This window comes from Arachis ipaensis, chromosome B2 (assembly GCF_059453495.1).
Source record: "Arachis ipaensis isolate K30076 ecotype BB chromosome B2, ASM5945349v1, whole genome shotgun sequence".
In the NCBI taxonomy this organism is placed as follows: domain Eukaryota; kingdom Viridiplantae; phylum Streptophyta; class Magnoliopsida; order Fabales; family Fabaceae; genus Arachis; species Arachis ipaensis.
In genome coordinates this window covers 117,753,774-117,773,646 of record NC_142437.1, presented here as the reverse complement: position 1 = coordinate 117,773,646, position 19,873 = coordinate 117,753,774, and positions in this window count along the sequence as shown.

Sequence of the window (19,873 nt, the reverse complement as noted above, 5' to 3'; positions counted from 1 at the left end):
TAATTTATTATTCAAGAAAAGTATGTGTAATATTATTTTAAGAGTAAACATATTTAAAAGAATAGAAAAAATAAATTTTATTGATATTTTTTTAATAAAAATAAGCTTTTAAAAATATTTTTGTGTTTTGCGGATATATCCGATATCCGATCCGATCCGCAAATGTGTGGATCGGATCGGATCGGATCCAACCTTAAAAACTGCGGATATTGGATCCGATCCGATCCGATGATTGTAGTGCGGATCGGATCGAAATCTTGGCCATATCCGATTCGATCCGCGGACACCCCTACAAAAGAGGAAAGTGGTTTCAGTAGTCACAGGTGGAGTAACCTTTTGTGAAGAGAGGCATGAAAGGACTAAATTAAAGGTGGTAATGAAAAGAATAGAGAAAAAGTAAAAGGCAGAGGAATATCCAAACAAACAAGAAAATTATTAACATTTTCAAATATCTAACTTCAGCTTCCAAGCTACCCATTCTCCATGCCTCCTTTACCCTCCATTCATCATACTCACTTTCAACCTGCAGTTCAGTTTTGGAATCTTCCTTAGCACCTGCTTCAACCACTGTATCACAGTCATCACCATCAACCCACTTAAAGTAATTACAGTGATTGTCCTTCTGCAAATTCAAAAATCAGACAAGAATACAATGAATCACACCCAATAACACAGAAGAAGATGGAAAAAGTTCAACACTTTCAAAACAACGTACCCGGTACCTTGAACATGCATAGAATAATCTGTCTGGGTTCTCTGCTGTCCCAGATTTTTTTTATCACAGCCTTCAACCCGCAGAAACATGATTCCTCATGACTCTTCCTCCTCATTCGTATCGAAGCACTGGAACCGTTATTCTCGTGTGATCGAAGAGATACTCCACCACTACGACATCCATTTCCCGTCTCCATCCTCCCAGCCACCCAACAATTCCAGAATGCGACTTATTTATCATCACATTTAGGATTAGGGTTCATCAAATTGAGGGACTGATTTGATTTCTTTAAATGAACTTACCTTGTCAGCAACCCCATGGTACACGTAGACCTCAGCCACCCAGGCACTTCACGGTACACGTCACTCGACGTTAGCCAGCTCAGCGGACGATTTGACGGAAGGACTAACATGGTTATGGTCGACATCTTTCGGGGACGATTTTGATTAAGTTTATCATTCGGGGACTCATATGGAGAACGAGGTATCTTTCAGGGACGATTTTGAATATTAACTCATAATTACAACCAATAACATATATCATATGAACAAAAAAATTATAATAAATAAATAAAATTTATATGAATAAAATCAAATAAAAAATAAAAAAATTTATACACAACATAAATATAGTACAATAAAGGATAAAAAAAGAATTTATATAAACAAAAATAAAAATATCATCAAAATTAATAAAAATAAGAATTTATATCAACAACAGTTGTCATATGAATAAAAAAATGTAATAAAAATATAACATTAGAACACTATAAAAAATAATATAAAAATATTTATCATATAAATAAAAAAATACAATAAAAAAACATAAAAATCAAAATATGAAAGAAAGTACTAAAAATAATAAAAAAATAAAATATTTATCTTAGCGTATTGAAACAAATCTAAAAGATTTTGATGAAAAAAAGATTTGGAACGAAGAACATACACAAAAAATTACTATGAAAGTTATATGGTTACTTGGATCCTTTTTATAGAAGAAAATGAAGGGTATAGTTGGTAGAAAATGAATGAATTTCTCATCTAATTTCTCAACTGTGATCAATCTTCCCGAACGTAAATGCAGAAGCTAAAATTTTTTTGCTTCACATGAACGTAAATTCTGAGGTGAAAGTAATTCTGGGATTAGAGTTTCACAAAGTTGCCAAATATAAAGATGAGCCGTTCAAGACACTCAAACGGGTTTTTCTCTCCCCCAACGTAAATTCCAAACACACCCATTTATCCTTGTGATTTTTAAGTTAATTGGGTTACTCATCTTCTTCTAATAATAACTTCAAATATATTATTTGTTTGTTGAGCGTCATTATTTTGATAAAAAAGAATTTTTTTAATAAAAAATATTTTTTTTATCTTTTAGTGTATTTGATAAATTTTTAGTAGTAAAAATAAAAACATTAGAAAAACAAAAAAAATATATCTTTTTCGAGAAGTTGTAATTTATATCCTTCCTTAAAAGATCTTTTTTCTTTAAAAAAAATGTTTTCATGTAATAAATAAACAAAAAAATACTTTTATATTATTATACCCAAATAGATAAAAAGATATTTTTATATGAGATATTTAAATATAAAATTATTTTTACTTTTTCATAACATCTTTTAAAAAAAGATAATTTAAAAAAATTTATTTTTTTCGAAGCTCACCCAAACAAGTTATATATCATAGATATTTTTAGTATGATTATGTTATGATAATTATAATAATAATTTTTTAAAAATATTATTAAAATTAAAGTAACTCTTTTTTGTTAAATAATATTTTTAAAAAATATTAATTAATAAAACAATATCAAAATATAAAAATAAAAATAATTTTAATTTTAACTATAATTATATAATTACATAACTACTATAACATAGTAGAATTCACTAGGGATGTTAATGGGGTAGGGCGGGGGCGGGGATGCCTCCCTGCTCCCCATCTCCGCCCCCAGATTTACTCCCCGTCCCCGTCCCTGTTCCTGTTCCCTACCGTGGGGGAATATTGCTCCCCATCCCCATTCCCCACATGGCCCCATTCCCTGCGGGGTTCCCATTCGCCATCTATCTGATAGTTCTAACTAATTATTAATTTCTATATGAATAGAGGTATAAGTATCCATTCTATACAAAAATAACAAGATTTTATACAAGATATCTAAACGACAGGATGGTGATTTCTTTTGAAATGACGCAATGGGGGACGCAACGGCAAGCCAGAGGATAGAGAAGTGGATAAGGTGGGAGACGCGGCAACAGAGAGGAGAATGGACACAACGACAGAGTTACGAAAAGGAACGCCACAAATAGAAACCACGACACGGTGAGGATCATGGCACGGTGAGGTGTGACGATGCGGTGAGAAGCGAGAGTGGCGAGAGGGTGGCTGCAGAGAGGTTGGATGGAGTATGGACAGCGTTAGGGATTTATGAATTGAAGAAGGGTTATGCAAATGAGGATTAGGAGTTTTGGGTCTCTCTCTCTCTCTCTCTCTCTCTCTCTCTCTCTCTCTCTCTCTCTCTCTCTCTCTGTGTGTGTGTGTGTGATGGGGATGGGGCGGGGATCCCCCACTCGGGTCCCCGCGCTTGCCTCGGGGGAATTTTGTCCCCCGTCCCCATCCCCACGAAAAAAATTCCCCGTAATTGGATCTCCATTCGAGACAAGGCATGAGGGCGCCTAAGAGCATTTATGTAGCACTTGTACCCAGTATTGCTAGGACTGTAAGCAGCATTAATGACATGTCGCTTGCCGTTAGCTAACTTGAATCTAGACATGAAGTTCGCAGCCATGTGTCTGACACAATACACATGGAATGCTCTAGGAGGCTTCCATAGGCTGTTATCAGCTCTAAGTGCAGCCTTGATTGCTTGGAATAGATATAATTAGAAACCCTTCCTATGGTGTCACATGGCGTCTCGGATTTGTTAAGAAGAAGGATCATGATTCCGTACTCTTAGACTCAACAATAGCAAAGGCCACAGGGGAGGATGTTACTATTATCTTCTTGGGCAACTGCAATTAGCAACACCCCCACCGTATTTGCCATACAAGTGTGTGCCATTTACTAAGACAAACGGCTTACAATGCTTGAAAACTTCAATGCAGAGAGGGTATGACCAGAATAACTTGTCGAACTGACTGCAGTCCCGCACCATCAAGTAGCCAACATAGTACGACAATGCACTGATATCACATACCGTGCCAAGACAACAACTCTGCAATGCTTGGAGCAATCGTGGCACCTTGTTGTACAACTCCTCCCAATCACCATATATCTGCGCAATTTCCTTTTATTTTGCCATTCAAACCTTCATGTACGACGACTTGAAGTGATAGCTCTGTCTCATTGTACTCTGTAGAATAGGGATGGAGACTAATGGACTGGACTGTATGAGGGGCAAGATGATTCTACATATGAGGTTGCTATCCAACTGTCGATGATCCTGCAACATGGTGGGGCTAGACACGTGTGTGGTCCACAAAATTTATGCATCTCTCTAATAATTTTAAATATAATCAAATTAAAATCTAACCAAAATAACAACGACGAAGAAGAAAATAAACTAAAATACTATAACACTCACCAATATCCCAGATTCTGTCGGAGGGAGACACGAAGACTCCTAGGACAACCATAAAACAATTGCCGGCAACATACGTGGTATTTTAACTGATCCAACTCGACTACTCGATACTCGACATTTCTCCGAATGCTGTAATTCTTCACGCCTTGCAGCATTATCTCTTTACTCCTGAATCTGTGACCAACCGTAAATTCTACACCATCGTGGGTGTTGTAATCGTCGGCCTCGACACTCGAATACGGAGTTTCCTCATACATCGCATCCAAATTCAATGTATGGTACTAGTTGGGTACAGATGATAACTCTGGAATTGGACGCTGAGCAGGCAAAAGGTATCGAACTGATCCACCAATGAGAGTCTCTAGTATGAACACACCGTCATCATCATCAGCATCAGAAGAACCACTTCCATGGCTATCAGCAACATACTCGTCGTCAGATTCCTCATCCTCAACATCCATGTCCATGTCCTGCATTGGACTAGCATAGTGCAACGGTCGTGGTGTGAGAGGAGGGTCATCTGGCACAAAGTTCGAGCTGCCAGAACCATCGCCCCTAACATCACAAACCTTCGTAGAAAGCTCCATCACTTGTTCAACCATAATTCTCTCGTGCACGTCAAACATTAGTCGTACATGCTCATCGCCATCGAGTCAGAACACGTGAAACCAAAATACACCATTCCTTATCCGTGCTAGCATCCCATACCCAACTCTACCAATATCTTTTCTCTCCCCACCACCTACGTGCATCAATATCATACTCTTTAACTCAGGCAACGAATTTGCTCTTCAAGTTCGAAACAGCACAGAACTCTCACACACAAATATAATCCCGCTGTCACTGTTTTTCATTTGACAGTTGAGATACACCATCACAACAAAAAAAGATATTGTCACTAGACATTTTTGCTAAATTTTTGGAAGAAAAACAGAAGAGAAAAAGAATTGAGAATTTTGTGAAGAATACCAATAATTTGCTTATCTTTTTATAGATAGTTAACTTTTATCCTAATGTCTCTCGTTTACTGTATAAATATTTTAAAATACCACATATCTCGTTTCAAAGTAAACGAAATATGCATAATCCGCTATTTCCCATGTAATACGTTAATAAACGTGATATGTTGACACATGTTTCTGTTTTATTTCGTTTACAATGATGTACGAAATATGACTATACTTAAATGAGATAACGGCACAAAATAAAAAATAAATAAATACTCTAAAAATGATGTATATTTATAATTAAAATATTTATTTTTTATTTAAAAAAATCTGTTATATCGGTTAGGAATACTAAATTTAAAATTCAAAATTTTTTTATCTACTCATTACGATTTTTTTTTTTTTTTAAGTTTCGAGATTGATGTTACACACGTTGATATTAATCTCATTTACTAAATAAACTTTTGTCATGTTTATCTTATTTTTGGTTGACAACTTAACCAGAAAAACACTTGAAGTGTAAACACTTCCATTTTATTCCACATTTTTAAGTCTAAAATTTTAATTTGTAAATACATTTTAAAATTGCATTATTTAGATACTGCTTTTAAGAGAGAAAAAATTAAATAATTTTTTTTTTTCATTATTAATGTGTAATGTACAATCAGATTTTTTTAATAGGGAGTTATTTTTTAAATTGTTATTAAATAAATCGTACAATCAGATTTGTTGTAAGAAAATAAAATTTGAGAGTTCGATTTAGGTGAGATACATAAATTTAAAAATTACATTTGTGCATTATAAAAACCTTAAAAATTTAGGTATACAAATTTGATTTTTAAATTTATATTTTAAATAATAAATCTGTTGATCTAATTTGTATCTTACCCGTCTTAATTAAACATATCATACTCCAATAACATTGTAAAATATTGTTATCTTACTATTATCAAAATTAAAAATAAAGTACAAAATTAAGATTAAAATTGATAAGAATATATATGTGATATAAAATGTTCTGATAAATATATATATTAAATGGCAAAAATATAAATATTAATAATTTAGAATGTGAAATGTTAAAAATATTTAAATAACAAAACCATACTTTAGGATAAAATATATTTTTTATCTTTGAAGTTTAGCAAAAAATTAAAAAATATTCTTAAGTTTTATTTTATTTTAATTTTGCCTAAAAATTTTTTTATTTGCATTGAATATATTCTCGATAGCTAAATTTTCAAAAATTTAAGACCAATCCAACAAAAATGCATAAAAATTATGTTTAATTTGCTTGTATTGAAAGTTATTCTTATAAAATTATTGTTGAATTGATCCTAAATTTTTTGAAAAATTAGTAGGTAAGGATTTAATTGATACAAATAAAAAATTTTCTGCAATAAAATTAAAACAAAATAAAACTTAGAGATATTTTTTAAACTTTTACTAAATTTTAAAGACAAAGAATATATTTACTCTAAAAAAATAAAAGCAACATTATATTTTTCATAAGTTTATTCTGTAAGTCAAATTATAAGCTCATAACAGGGTGTTATCTTTATTTCTGTTAGGATTTGGTTGAATTAGTCCCACATTGCTTAAGATAGCAAATGGAGTGGGTGGCCTAGGCTATAAATATGAGGCTAAGTTCTCCATTTATTTTTGCACCAGTCAGAAACACTTTAAGCTTGTATCTGATTTTTCTTTTCCTCTGTACTCTTTGATTAGAGAGTGTTGTGAGGTGTAGTTAGATATTTGCTTTGAGAGAGTGTGGGTGCACTGGGTGCCGGTGTTAGAGAGAAAGAAGTCTATGTGTTGTAACAATTTTCACATAATGATATTCTCTGGTTGTCATTTGACAACGGCCGTGGTTTTTTCTCCGGTAATTGGAGTTTCCACGTTAAATTCTTGTGTTGTGATTGTGTCTATTTTATTTTTCTGTCAAAGATGTTTTCTCAAGGGGGAATGGTGTCTTATTCCCAACAAGTGGTATCAGAGCTTCGGTTCGGTGGGATTTATTCTTAGTATGCTCTGTGGTTGCAGCCTAGTCTGACCTTCCACATCAGAAAAGAATGTTGTCCTGTGGCTTGAGGTTGATCTTTGGTTGCTGTTGTTGTTGCTGGAAGGCAGTGTGACACTGAGAGTGCAGTTTGGAAAGGTTCTGGCTAAGGAAAGACTTGGTATTTAAGTGGGTCCATTGTGACCCACCTCTCTTTCCTGGGGACCCTTCCTAGTGCACGGTCTACAGTTGAGTTATACTATTCCAGTATACGGTTGCAACAATGTCAGGATATTCAAGTGCTGTGAAGCTTGAAATAGAGAAATTTGATGGAAGAATCAATTTTGGCTTGTGGCAAATACAAGTCAAGGATGTGTTGATACAATCAGGTTTGCACAAGGCGTTGAAGGAGAAGATCTCTGGTATGAAGGATGAAGAATGGGAGGAACTAGATTTGAGAGCTGCAAGTGCTATTCGCCTGTGTTTGGCTAAGAATGTTCTTGCAAATGTGCAACGAATGAAAACAGCCAAGGAACTTTGGGATAAACTCGAAGGATTGTATCAGGCAAAGGGCATCTCAAATCGGTTGTTATTGAAGGAGCAGTTCCATAATCTATGCATGGATCACAATGTGAAATCTCCGACCATCTTAGTGCTATCAATGGTATTGTCTCTGAATTAGAGGCAATTGGAGTGAAAATTAATGATGAAGATAAGGCACTGAGGCTCATATTGTCTCTTTCCTCTTCCTATGAGTATATCAAACCTATTTTAATGTATGGGAAGGAAAATCTGAATTTTGAAGAAGTTGCCAGTAAGCTCATTGCTGAAGAAAGAAGAATGAAAAATGAGGGTAGCACTTCATCAGACTTGGTGCTTGTAGCTAGAAGTGACAATTATGGAAAAGGAAATCGTGGAAGGAGTGTAACATGCTGGAAATGTGGAAAGCCTGGGCATGTAAAGAGAAATTGTCCAGGTAATGCGGTTTCAGAAAAAGGCTCTCAATCTGATACTTGCAATATTGCTCGCTCTATGAGAGAAGATGATGTTCTCTAGAAGACAAGAAGTATCCTCATGGTATTACCGCACTGCCATGGATAAGGATAAGTTGTGGCAATCAGGTCCACAATTGCACACGGACATTGGTTGGCGTTGAGATGCAAGGTGTGTGGCGGAGTTAGGTCGATGGCTGAAGAACTTCCGGGAAAAGCCAATTTGGAAGTTGCACCATGAATTTTCAGCAAGGTTTCGATCTGTACCAAGGCAAAATGCTTGGAGTGGTCTAATTCCAAGTGAGTATACTTTCATGGTGGAGTATGATAGTTCTCTGAACTATGATTGTCGGTATAGACAATGGCAGCAAAGAATTGTCGGTGTTGACAATGGAAGCTGAAGATGTGTGACTATTTCAATCAAGGTGGAGATTGTTAGGATTTGGTTGAATTAGTCCCACATTGCTTAAGATAGCAAATGGAGTGGGTGGCCTAGGCTATAAATATGAGGCTAAGTTCTCCATTTGTTTTGGCACCAGTCAGAAACACTTTAAGCTTGTATCTGATTTTTCTTTTCCTCTGTACTCTTTGATTAGAGAGTGTTGTGAGGTGTAGTTAGATATTTGCTTTGAGAGAGTGTGGGTGCACTGGGGTGGCGGTGTTAGAGAGAAAGAAGTCTATGTGTTGTAACAATTTTCACATAGTGATATTCTCTGGTTGTCATTTGACAACGGCCGTGGTTTTTTCTCCGGTAATTGGAGTTTCCACGTTAAATTCTTGTGTTGTGATTGTGCCTATTTTATTTCTCTGTCAAAGATGTTTTCTCAAGGGGGAATGGTGTCTTATTCCCAACAATTTCCAGCTCTCCTAGTACACAAGTTTCAACTACAACTTGTCAACTACTATATGACAGTTGAAAAAAGTCTCAGGGCCAACAATTTTGTTAAATTCTGACCAGCATGTAACCGGCAAAGAAAAGTAAGTCATTGGATGAAATCTTATACCAATCTCACACCATTAAAACCATCTTGATGACTATTTGATTGTTATAAATCACAAAAATTACTGCCTCCTAACATTCCTCATGATAGTTTATAGACGATGATCGATCACAAAACCTTTCTCTTTCCATGTCCATACCTATTATTGAATAAGAAAATGAAAATAAAGAAGAGAAATGAGCTTCGACCAATAATAATAATAATAATAATAATAATAATAATAATAATAATAATAATAATAATAACTTTATAAAATTTTGATATACTTAATGAAAATACATTTTATATCCACTTTACTAATAAATATATTTACATAAAACGTAAATATTTTTATTAAAAAAGGAAAATCAGTTGCTTACTATCTAGAAAAAATAACAACCCTCTATTCATCAATTAATGTGTTACCATTTATGTGTGGGATTTTGACAATGGTTCTGAAAATTAGATCCAACTGATCAATCGAACTAGCCAAATCATAAATCGAATTTTTTTAAAGTTTGATTCAACATGAAAAATAGTCACACTTAAAATTGTTTACAAATTGGTTGAACTGACTGGTTGGATTGAATCGGGACCCAACATTTTTCTTAAAACGTAATCGTTTTACGATTTGTTTAAAAAAAGAAACAAAAAGCATATTCTCTTCAAGTCCTCAAGTCGCCAATCTCATTCTCCTCAAACAAAGCTCTTACCATAAAACGAAAAAGAAACCTTAGCTTACAGTAGCCTCTCCCACCCCGCAACGAATGAAACTCACTACCGTCGTCTGTCGCACTCAAGCACCACCATCTCTTCATCCAGTCGTCCGTGCTTCTTCCTCGAGTTCACCGTTAGTCATTGGTCTTTGTCTACGTGCCCAGTCGTTCTTCTACTGCTGTCCATCGTGCTCCAGCACCACCATGCATCTTATCTGGTCGTCGTGGTCGAAGTCTCCAACTCATTCACCAAGCACAGCTTCTTCCTCAAGCTCGCCATCCACTGTCTACTCTTTATTTGCTCAGTCGCACTTCTGCCGCCATCCGTCGTCGTGCTCATCACTTGGTCTCAGAACAAAAGCAAAGCTTTTTTTTTATTTTTCGTTCTTTGTTCTTCATTATTTGCATAGAATGACTTTTTTTAGGATTCTGCTAGTGCTACTCAAATTAAATTATGGAATGATTAGTTTTATTCCTGTGTTATACTATACTTTGTTTTCTTGCTTTTGATTGAACGATTAGTTTACTGCTGTGTTTTTTTTATTAATCTTTGTTAAAATTGTGCTTAAATCTTGCTTAAATTGTGATTAGCTAAAAACTTTATTAATTTTTATTAAAATTATCCTAAAATTTGTATTAAAAGTTTGTCACATTATTGTTGCTAAAGCATGAGCTTCTATTTTTTATTATGACCAACCTTTTGCCAGGAAAGAAATAAATTAGTCATCTTTGTTTTTAATTCAATAAAGAAATAAATGAGTTGAATTAACTCAATTAACTAGATGAGTAGATAACTGAATATTTGTTATTGATTTAGTTGATTCAATGAATAATTTTTCTCGTTTTTTGTGATTATTTTAATGAGTTTAATAGTGATATAATGAATAATAAATGTTAAATTATTAGTAATTGATGTGATTAAAGGTATTAATACATTTTATAATGAGAATGCTAGATGACTAGCATAGTTTATTATTTTTGGCCATTAATTTCAGCCTTTAACACAATTTCTTTAGTATAGTAATCTAACAATATACTTTTAGCACATACTTCCAAACATTGATGGCTAAGTGACGACGAAAAACAATAAATTCCGCTGGCCCTATAGTATTTAGCTTTTATGATTTGCCATTTCAGTGGACAATAATTTGGTTGCTAATCCTCCTAAATGATGCTGCTAATCCTAATCCTCTTTATTCTAATGATAGTCAATCACAAATTTCTTTTAATATACGAGAAAAAACATTTCCATATCGAAAATATGTTACTTTTACAAGTAATGAATGAAAAGTCACAATACTAATGTTTATTTTGCCTACAAACTTTTGGGGTGGAGGATTTACAGAATGAAAAAACATTTAGCAAAGTTAATTGGAGAAATTAAAAAAAAAAGTCCTAAAATTTTTTATGATGTAAAAAAACAGACAGAAGACTTATAAGGGTACTTGGAGAAAAATTGGATGCACCTTCATTTATAATGGTTGGACATATAAGAGGAAAACAACATTAATTAACTTCTTGGTGTATTATTGTAAAGGTTTGTGCTTTGTAAAATTTGTAGACGCTTCAAATATGGATAAAAATGCTTTAATATTGTGTAACTTGTTTTCTGAGGTGAGTCAGGTGACTGATTGGATTGACCCTAATGATATTATGCATGTTGTGATTGACAATGTGGCCAATTATATTGCTGCTAGTAAGTTTACCAATTAGAAATATGAGAATATCTATTGGTCATCATATGATACTCATTGCCTTAATCTTATCCTAAAAGATATACGCAATATGACGCATATTTTTAACCTTGCATCACATGCTTCCAATATTACAGTATTTGTGTACAATTATATAGTTTTCTTATATTGGCTTAGAAAAAGGCCTACTTAAAAAGCGGTTATTCGTCCTATCGCAATTCATTTTGCTATTGTATTTATTAAATAAAAGAGTATCTTTGAACATAAAGCTGATTGGCAAACATTGATTGTATATTTATAGTGTATTGGTCACAAATTAAGAAGCAGTACTAATGGTAGAGCTGTTAGTGTCATTATCTAGGATAACGAAATTTGGAATGATTATTTTACTGCATGTAAATTTGTGAGCCTTTTGATTAAATTGTTGAGGGTTGTTGATGCTAATAATAACCATCTTTGGGATACATATATTAAGAAATGCTAAGGACAGAAGATGCAATTAAAGAGATGTTTAAGCATAATAAGATTGTATATCAGTCTTACACAAATATATGAAGGAATGATGAAGACAAAAGATGCAATTAAAGATATGTTGAAGCAGAATAAGATTGAATATCAGCCTTACACAGATATTATCAACTCAAGATAGGACAAGCATTTGAAGAAAGATCTTCATGTAGTAGCTTATTTCCTGAATTCTACTTTTTTTTTTTAATGAAAATTACAATAGAAGTGTCTGATGTCATACGAGGTTTGCTTGATCTTGTTACATTGTATTGCAAGCATAACAACTTGTATTCTGTTAAAGCAATGAAAGAAATACACTTATATAGAGATAGGAGGGAAGCTTCGATAAACCAGAAGCTATTTGAGCTACAAAAAAACTTGAGTCTGGTAAGAATATTTGTTTAATATTAACTTGTTTATGCTTTTATTTTCTAAATTGACAACTAATAGTATGTTATGGATTTCTAATTGGTAGATGAATGGTGGAGATTGTTCGATAGTTTTGCTCTATATTTACAAAGGATGACCATTTGTATTCTTAGCCAAGCTTCTACTTCCCTTGAATGTGAGAAGAATTAGAGTCTCACTAAAATAAAAATGTTAAGTACCTTCTACTTCCCTTGACCATTTATTTGAAATTAAAAAAAAAAAATTAACATTACCGTCGAAATTACCGTAGGAATAATCCGACGATAATAGTGCGTGAAACAATATTTTTTGGCGCCAACAACATTGTTGGAAAAATTCGTCGGTAACCAATTAATTTTTTGAGCTGGTAATCTATCGCAAAATTCAACAGTAATTACCGCCGGACTAAAAAATTCCAACAGTAAACATTTACTAGCGAGGTTTATACCGTCTGATTATTTTCGACGGTGATATGATTATCATTGAATTTATTAGACGAATTTGACGGTAAATCCGACGGTAATCAATATTTTTCTTGTAGTGTCTTTTTTATCAGATTCACACAAAAAGAAAAAATAGTTTGGAGTAAGATAGGCTAAATGATATTATGTATGTTACTTATAATTTGCATCTTAATTAATCCAGGTAATATATATTTTATTTTATATACAAATTTTATGATATCAAATTTGTAAATTATTAATCTTTTATATATTGTATTTAATTTGTTAGAAAAAAAATAAAAAGTGTAATATGATTTAATTAATTATGAAAGTATCAATTGATGTTAAAAATTTACTACGTGAATATTATAGTTTATTTTCAGATGATTTATTAAAATGTTAGTTTTTAATATATTGATAAGATATTGTGTATTTTGTTAGGTGATATTAATGCTAATTTTCATTAAAGTGACAATGGTAGTTACTAATAGTCTTCAAGCCGCATCTTTTGATTCTTCTACTTAAGATGGTAGAAAATGAAGATGAAGATGATTCTAATAACGCAGTGAATTTACAGTAAGTTTTTGCAGATTTTGATAATTGATGACAAATTTTTATATTATCATTTTATATTTTAATATTTTCTTTTGTTATTTGATTTTTGAGTTTGTAGTTTAATAAGATTATAAGACTTTGGTCGTAGTATTTTAAATTTAGATTATATTTTAAAATTTATATTAGACTATAATTATAATTTAATGTATTTATTTATATTTTTTATTATTTTATTATAAAACAATTCTTTCGATTAAACTAATTAGATTAATGTACCAATAAATTAAATCAGTAATTAAAACAATATATGATCGGTCTAATTTTAAAAATCTTAGGTATGACCAAGCACCATAATGACAAGTTAATTTAAGTATTAGAATAAATATTTTGTTAGATAGACAATAACTTTTGTGAATAATTGGATTCTAAAATTGACCCAATAAAATAAAAAAATACTCCACCCTCAAATTATATTCTAAACCCTAATATTAGGATAACTATCCGCACAACTAGTGAATTGAACATCCAATCATTATTAACTGTGTATGAATAAATCGAATAAAAAAGAATAACCATTCAACTAAAAATTAACATAATCATTTACATACCTGCTGAATTGAACATCTAACATAATATTTATTGTTTATTTTATTTAATACTTTTATTATTTCTCTATACTTTTCCTTAAAATAAACACATCTTTCCCGATAAAATGTTTTTAAGAAAAGGTAATCTGATGATAAATTGTGAATGCAACCAATTCCTATGTATTTTGCATATAACAAATTGCACCATAAATTATATATATATATATATTTTTTAAGATAGTAATTTTATTGCAATAAAAGAGTTCTATTACAGATACCACAATCAGGGGTACAAATGTAATAAAATAAAAATTAGGGTCACTCCCAAAAAATAATAATAGCAATCTTAAGAGATTAGGTCTTCAGATAAAGGAGAAAGGAAAGTTTCTTGATTCTTCGATTTCAATGGCTATGGAAACCCACTTGGATTAATGAAGCTCTTGATTCCTTTCTTCTTCGTGCTTTGTCAAACCCACCATTCCAAGAGTGTAGTTTCTGGTTCCTGGGTATCAAAACTCAAGAATCAATTCAGTACTGCTGATTCCTACTTCTTCTGAATTCTGCTGCAAGATTCATTGCCTGGGTCAGAATTTTCCCATGGTTTTTTCTGCTTCCTTTGAAAACTAAGGAGTTCCTATCCAGCCAAATACCCCAAAGAAGGTAAGCTATTCCAGTCATGTTGAATCTGGCCTCACTTCCATTTCTCACTGTTGCGACAACATCAATCCACCATTGCCATGGTTGAAGAAGATTGTTCCTGGGAATTGCACTTACCATTGGAGAGTTGTTCCATATTTCTGCAATTTGTGGGCAAAAAACCAGCGAATGCAGGGCTGATTCTGGAGCGACAGAGCAACGAGGACAACGTGGATCTGCTTGAGGTATGCGCTCATGAAGCTTTTCTTTCACCGATAGGCCGTTGTGAATTAATTTCCAGATAAAAATTCGAATTTTTGGCTGACAATTAGTTTTCCAAATGGCTTTCCAGATCCCCTTTTCCTTGAATCGTTCATGGAGTATCGCTGAAGTTGGATGGAAAAAGAGATATGCGATGTTGTAGCCAGATTTCGCAGAGTACTCACCGGAACTGGTATGTATCCAGATTAGTCTGTCTTTATCTTCTTCAATCTTTGTTTGGCATATTTTGGAACTGGTTTCACTGCTGAAAAGTGCGTTGATTTTGTCCAGGTCCCATTTTCCCAAGGCATCCATCAGTTGTTTAACCCAAAGTAATTGTTGGTTGCCCGACTCATTTGGTGGAATTCGAAAGGGGGGTTCATCTCCAAACCAAGGATCTTCCCATATCTTTACCATCCCTTATTGAGAGACTGCCCATTTCACACCCTTTTCGAGGATATTTCTTCCTTCCAAGAGACTCTGCCATGCCCAAGATGGTCTACTCCCTTTTTTTGCTTCAAGGAAGGAGGTTAGTCTGTAGTATTTATTTTTAAAGATTTTGTAGAATAGAGAATGAGGCTTGGTTAATAATCTCCACCCCTGTTTTGCCAACATTGCTAGATTGAAAGCTTTTAGGTCTTGGAATCCCAAACCACCTTCCTGTTTATCTCTGCTTACCGTATCCCAGCTAATCCAATGCATCTTCCTTTCATTATGTTTCTGTCCCCACCAAAAGTTCATCATCATCCTATGTAGGTCATCAATTAATGTCTCAGGCAGCTTAAAACAACTTAGCGAGTATATAGGAATAGCAGTGCCAATTGCTTTGATTAGGATTTCTCTTCCGCTAACAGACAGTAACTTTCTTTTCCAGTAATTCAGTTTTTTAGTGACCTTGTTCTTCACGTAAGCAAAAGTTACCTTCTTTGATCTGTGAATCATGGAGGGAAAGCCCAAATATTTATCTTGAGTATCTATATTAGAAACTCCAAGTAGAGCCGCCAACTCGCTATTTACCTCCCGTTGTGTATTCTTGCTAAAAAAACACCGCTGATTTATTCAAATTGACTTCTTGGCCGCTTAGGCTACTGTACAGCTCTAGAATGGCTTGTAACTGAATGCAACTATGTTGGTTTACCTTACAAAATAGGATAGAATCGTCTGCGAATAATACGTGGTTGATGGATGGGCATCTCCTGTTCAACCGTAGTCCCTGAAACAGGTTATTCTGTTCTTCTTTGTGGAGCAGATAGAAAAGTCCCTCTGCGCAAATTAAAAATAGGTATGGAGAGAGGGGATCTCCTTGCCGGAGCCCTCTAGTTGGCTTGAAAAAGCCAAATGGTGATCCATCCACAATAATAGAATAAGAAATAGTTGACACGCACTCCTTCATCCACTCTATCCATCTATTACAGAAACCCAATTTTTCCATAACAAACCATACAAAACTCCACTCAACACGATCATAGGCCTTACTCATATCGAGTTTTAGAGCTAAGTCACTATCACCATAGGTTTTATTTTTCAGGAAATGAATACATTCATACACCACCAGAATATTATCACTAATCAGTCTACCTCGAATGAAAGCACTTTGATTATCACTAATAATTCTGCTCATAAGTGGTTGCATTTTATGAACAAGAATTTTAGAAATAATCTTGTAGAAAATTGTGCTTAGACTTATAGGTCTGATTTGAGACATCATCGTAGCATTAGGCACTTTTGGTATCAAGAAAATTTGGGTATGATTAAAACTTTTTAGGATTCTGTTACCTCCAAATAAGCTTTTAGTAGCGCGACAGACATCTCCTTTAATGATACTCCAATAATGCTGATAAAATTTAGCGGTGAATCTGTCATCTCCTGGAGCTGTTGCAGCATTAATTGAGAACACAGCTTTCTTAATCTCCTCCTCACTGACTAGCCTTGTTAGTCTCCTATTAGTTTCAGCTGAGATCTTTCTACTTATTCCGCCTAAAGCTTCTGCTGGATCACTAGGAGAACTAGTTGAAAACAGACCCTTAAAGTATCTCTATGCTCTCTCTCCAATAGTCTCGGGGGTAGTACACCACTGTCCGTCCTCGTCTTCTAGCTTCCAAATTTTATTCTTTCGAGTCTTTTCTTGATGTTTGGAATGAAAGAACCTAGTATTCTGGTCACCCCATTGCAGCCAATTCACCCTTGATTTTTCCTTCCAGATCTTTTCTTCCGTAGTATAATCCTCTGCCAATTGATCCTCCACCTGCAGTATTACCTTCTTCTCGTACTCGTTTGGTCGTTCTTTCATTCTTGCTAGTCTGCCTTCTATTTGTTCCATAGTTCTCCTGCTATTCCCTGCCCCTTAAGCTTGCCATTTCACCAGCTCATGCCTGCAACGTTTGAGTTTCTGAAACAATTGGAACATTGCCAACCCAATCACCCTCAATTGCTAATTTTCCTTCACAATTTTATTCACTGCCTCTAACCCGCACCATCTCTCCTGGAAGCGAAACCTTCTCTTGCCCCGATGAGCCTCCGGATTAGTGTGGACTAGGAGCGGTCTATGATCTGAACTGTTGTCATCAAGGTGGGTAACATTAGCCATAGGATACTCTTCTCGGAGTTTTGAAGAGATTAGGACCCGATCCAGTCGCTCCTTAATTGCTCTCTCCTGACAACTTCGGTTCCACCATATATATTTATCTCCAATATATCCTGCATCTATCAATCCCCCTTGTTGATAAATTCTTGGAACTGCTGCATCGCTTAGGGTGATTTCTCTCTGCCTTCCATCTTTTCATGGGACATCACAATAGCATTAAAATCCCCAGCTACCATGCATCTTTCTCCTGCTTGCTGGATTATAGGGAGAAGTACTTCAAACTGGCCATTGCGAATCTGATCAACACTATGAAGGTGAACTCCTAGTACCTCCCAGAGGCGTTGGTGGTATGGGTCCTCCACTGTGGACCAAATGTAAAAGTCCCCACTGCCTTTCACCAACAGCTTAACTTCTTCTTTTCAAGCGACCACCAAACCTCCAGCTGTACCATTTGGATCAACACAATAGGTTTCTTTAAATCCACATGTACATACGAGGTTTTATGTTTAATCTCACATAAAACATCACCTCGGGAGAATGGGATCTTACAACCCCTTTTATATATGTTGTGAATTGCCAGGGGTTCCCCCAAACCCCGGCAATTCCACATCATCATCTTTATTGCATTCGGGGTGCCATATTTGGGTTGGCACCCTCCCCCCTGTCAACGTTCTTTCCTTCCTTAACACTCAAATCCACCTGATCTGCTTGCAATTCCATCGCATCTGTTTTTCATTTTTCCCCTAATACACTGACTATTGGATCTCCCGGCCCTCCTCTTCTAGCCAGATACTTAATCTTCTGTCTCTTGTTACTCTTCCCATCATTCTTATGAGGTGCACCAATTTGAAAGCTATTCTGGTCAATCAAATTGCTTGTAGGGAAGGAAATATCAAATGATGGAACTGAGCTGCTTCTGTTTTCTTCCGGGGTTTCTTGGCTCTTACTTTTCTGAACAGTTTGTTTAGCAAAGCCTTTTAATAAACTAACAGGGGTAGGTTTTGCAACTGTGTTTTTCATTGTCAGGTTGGGTCTCTGGGTTTCTTCTATCTTCCCAACTTTCCATCCTACCTGTTCAGCTTTCAGATCAGGTCTCCATTTCAATTCCGCCTGTGCTTCTATTTCTGGAGATGCAAGGAGTTGATTGCAATTTCGCACTTCATGCCGAAGAAATCCACAAAAACAGCGATAAACTCCCAGTTTTTCGTACTTCAATTGTATCATACATGTCCTTTTATCTGGGCTAACCACCTTCATGGCTTGTTTGATCGGTTTCGTAACATCCACCTCCACGCTCACTTTCATAATTTGTCACCCCTAGCCCTTATTGCAAAGAGATCGACATCTAGGACGCTTCTGATTCTACCCCCTATCCTCCTTGCCGCCTCTATTGTTTTACAAAATTCAGGCATATTCCACTGCTGGATCCACATAGGTATTTTCGAGTAGTCATCTTCTGCAATTTTTAATTCCGGATTCCATCGTCTTAGATGAATCACAAACTGTTTTATTAGTCCTGGGGAGCCCCTCTCCACCCTAATCAGATCAGTTTCATTGGCAAAGAAAAACTAATAAATATTGTCTCCATGATTTTTGATTCTGAACCCTTCTGGATAATTCCAAATAGCAGTGAATGCACCTTCGATAGTTCCCATCCCAAACCCCCTATCTGCCATAATTCTCCCCACCAGACTCCTGGAGCAACCCTCAATATCTGATCTCACATCTTCTTCCTCTAACATGACCACTTCCTCATCAAAGTCGTTATCATGATTTGATTGTCGCTCCCCTTGATTCGGTAAGATTGACATTGTATTTTAAACACACACCAATTCAATTTTCAATTGACTATATTGGAATTGTCTTTGAAATTAGTTTGAAACACACGCCACTATCTCTCACCAATCATCAAAACCCTAGCACACACCACGAGAAGAAACCTGACGGCACATAAAACCCTGACGGCACATAAATTTCTATCACCATAAATTATATTTAAACAATATTATTTATGCATTAAAAATAATTATTATTGTATTTATGTATAAATATATATTGTTTAATTTATTTTTAATTTATATTTATAGTTTATATTAATAATAACTAATTTTAATATATACCTTGTTCATTTCGTTATCCTTATTATGGATTTAAATAGGAAAAGTATAGGTAGACAATAAAAATACTAAACAATGTGAATAATAGATATATCGGATGTTTATTTTACTAGGTGTACAAATAATTAATCAAATATTAAGATTAAGTGG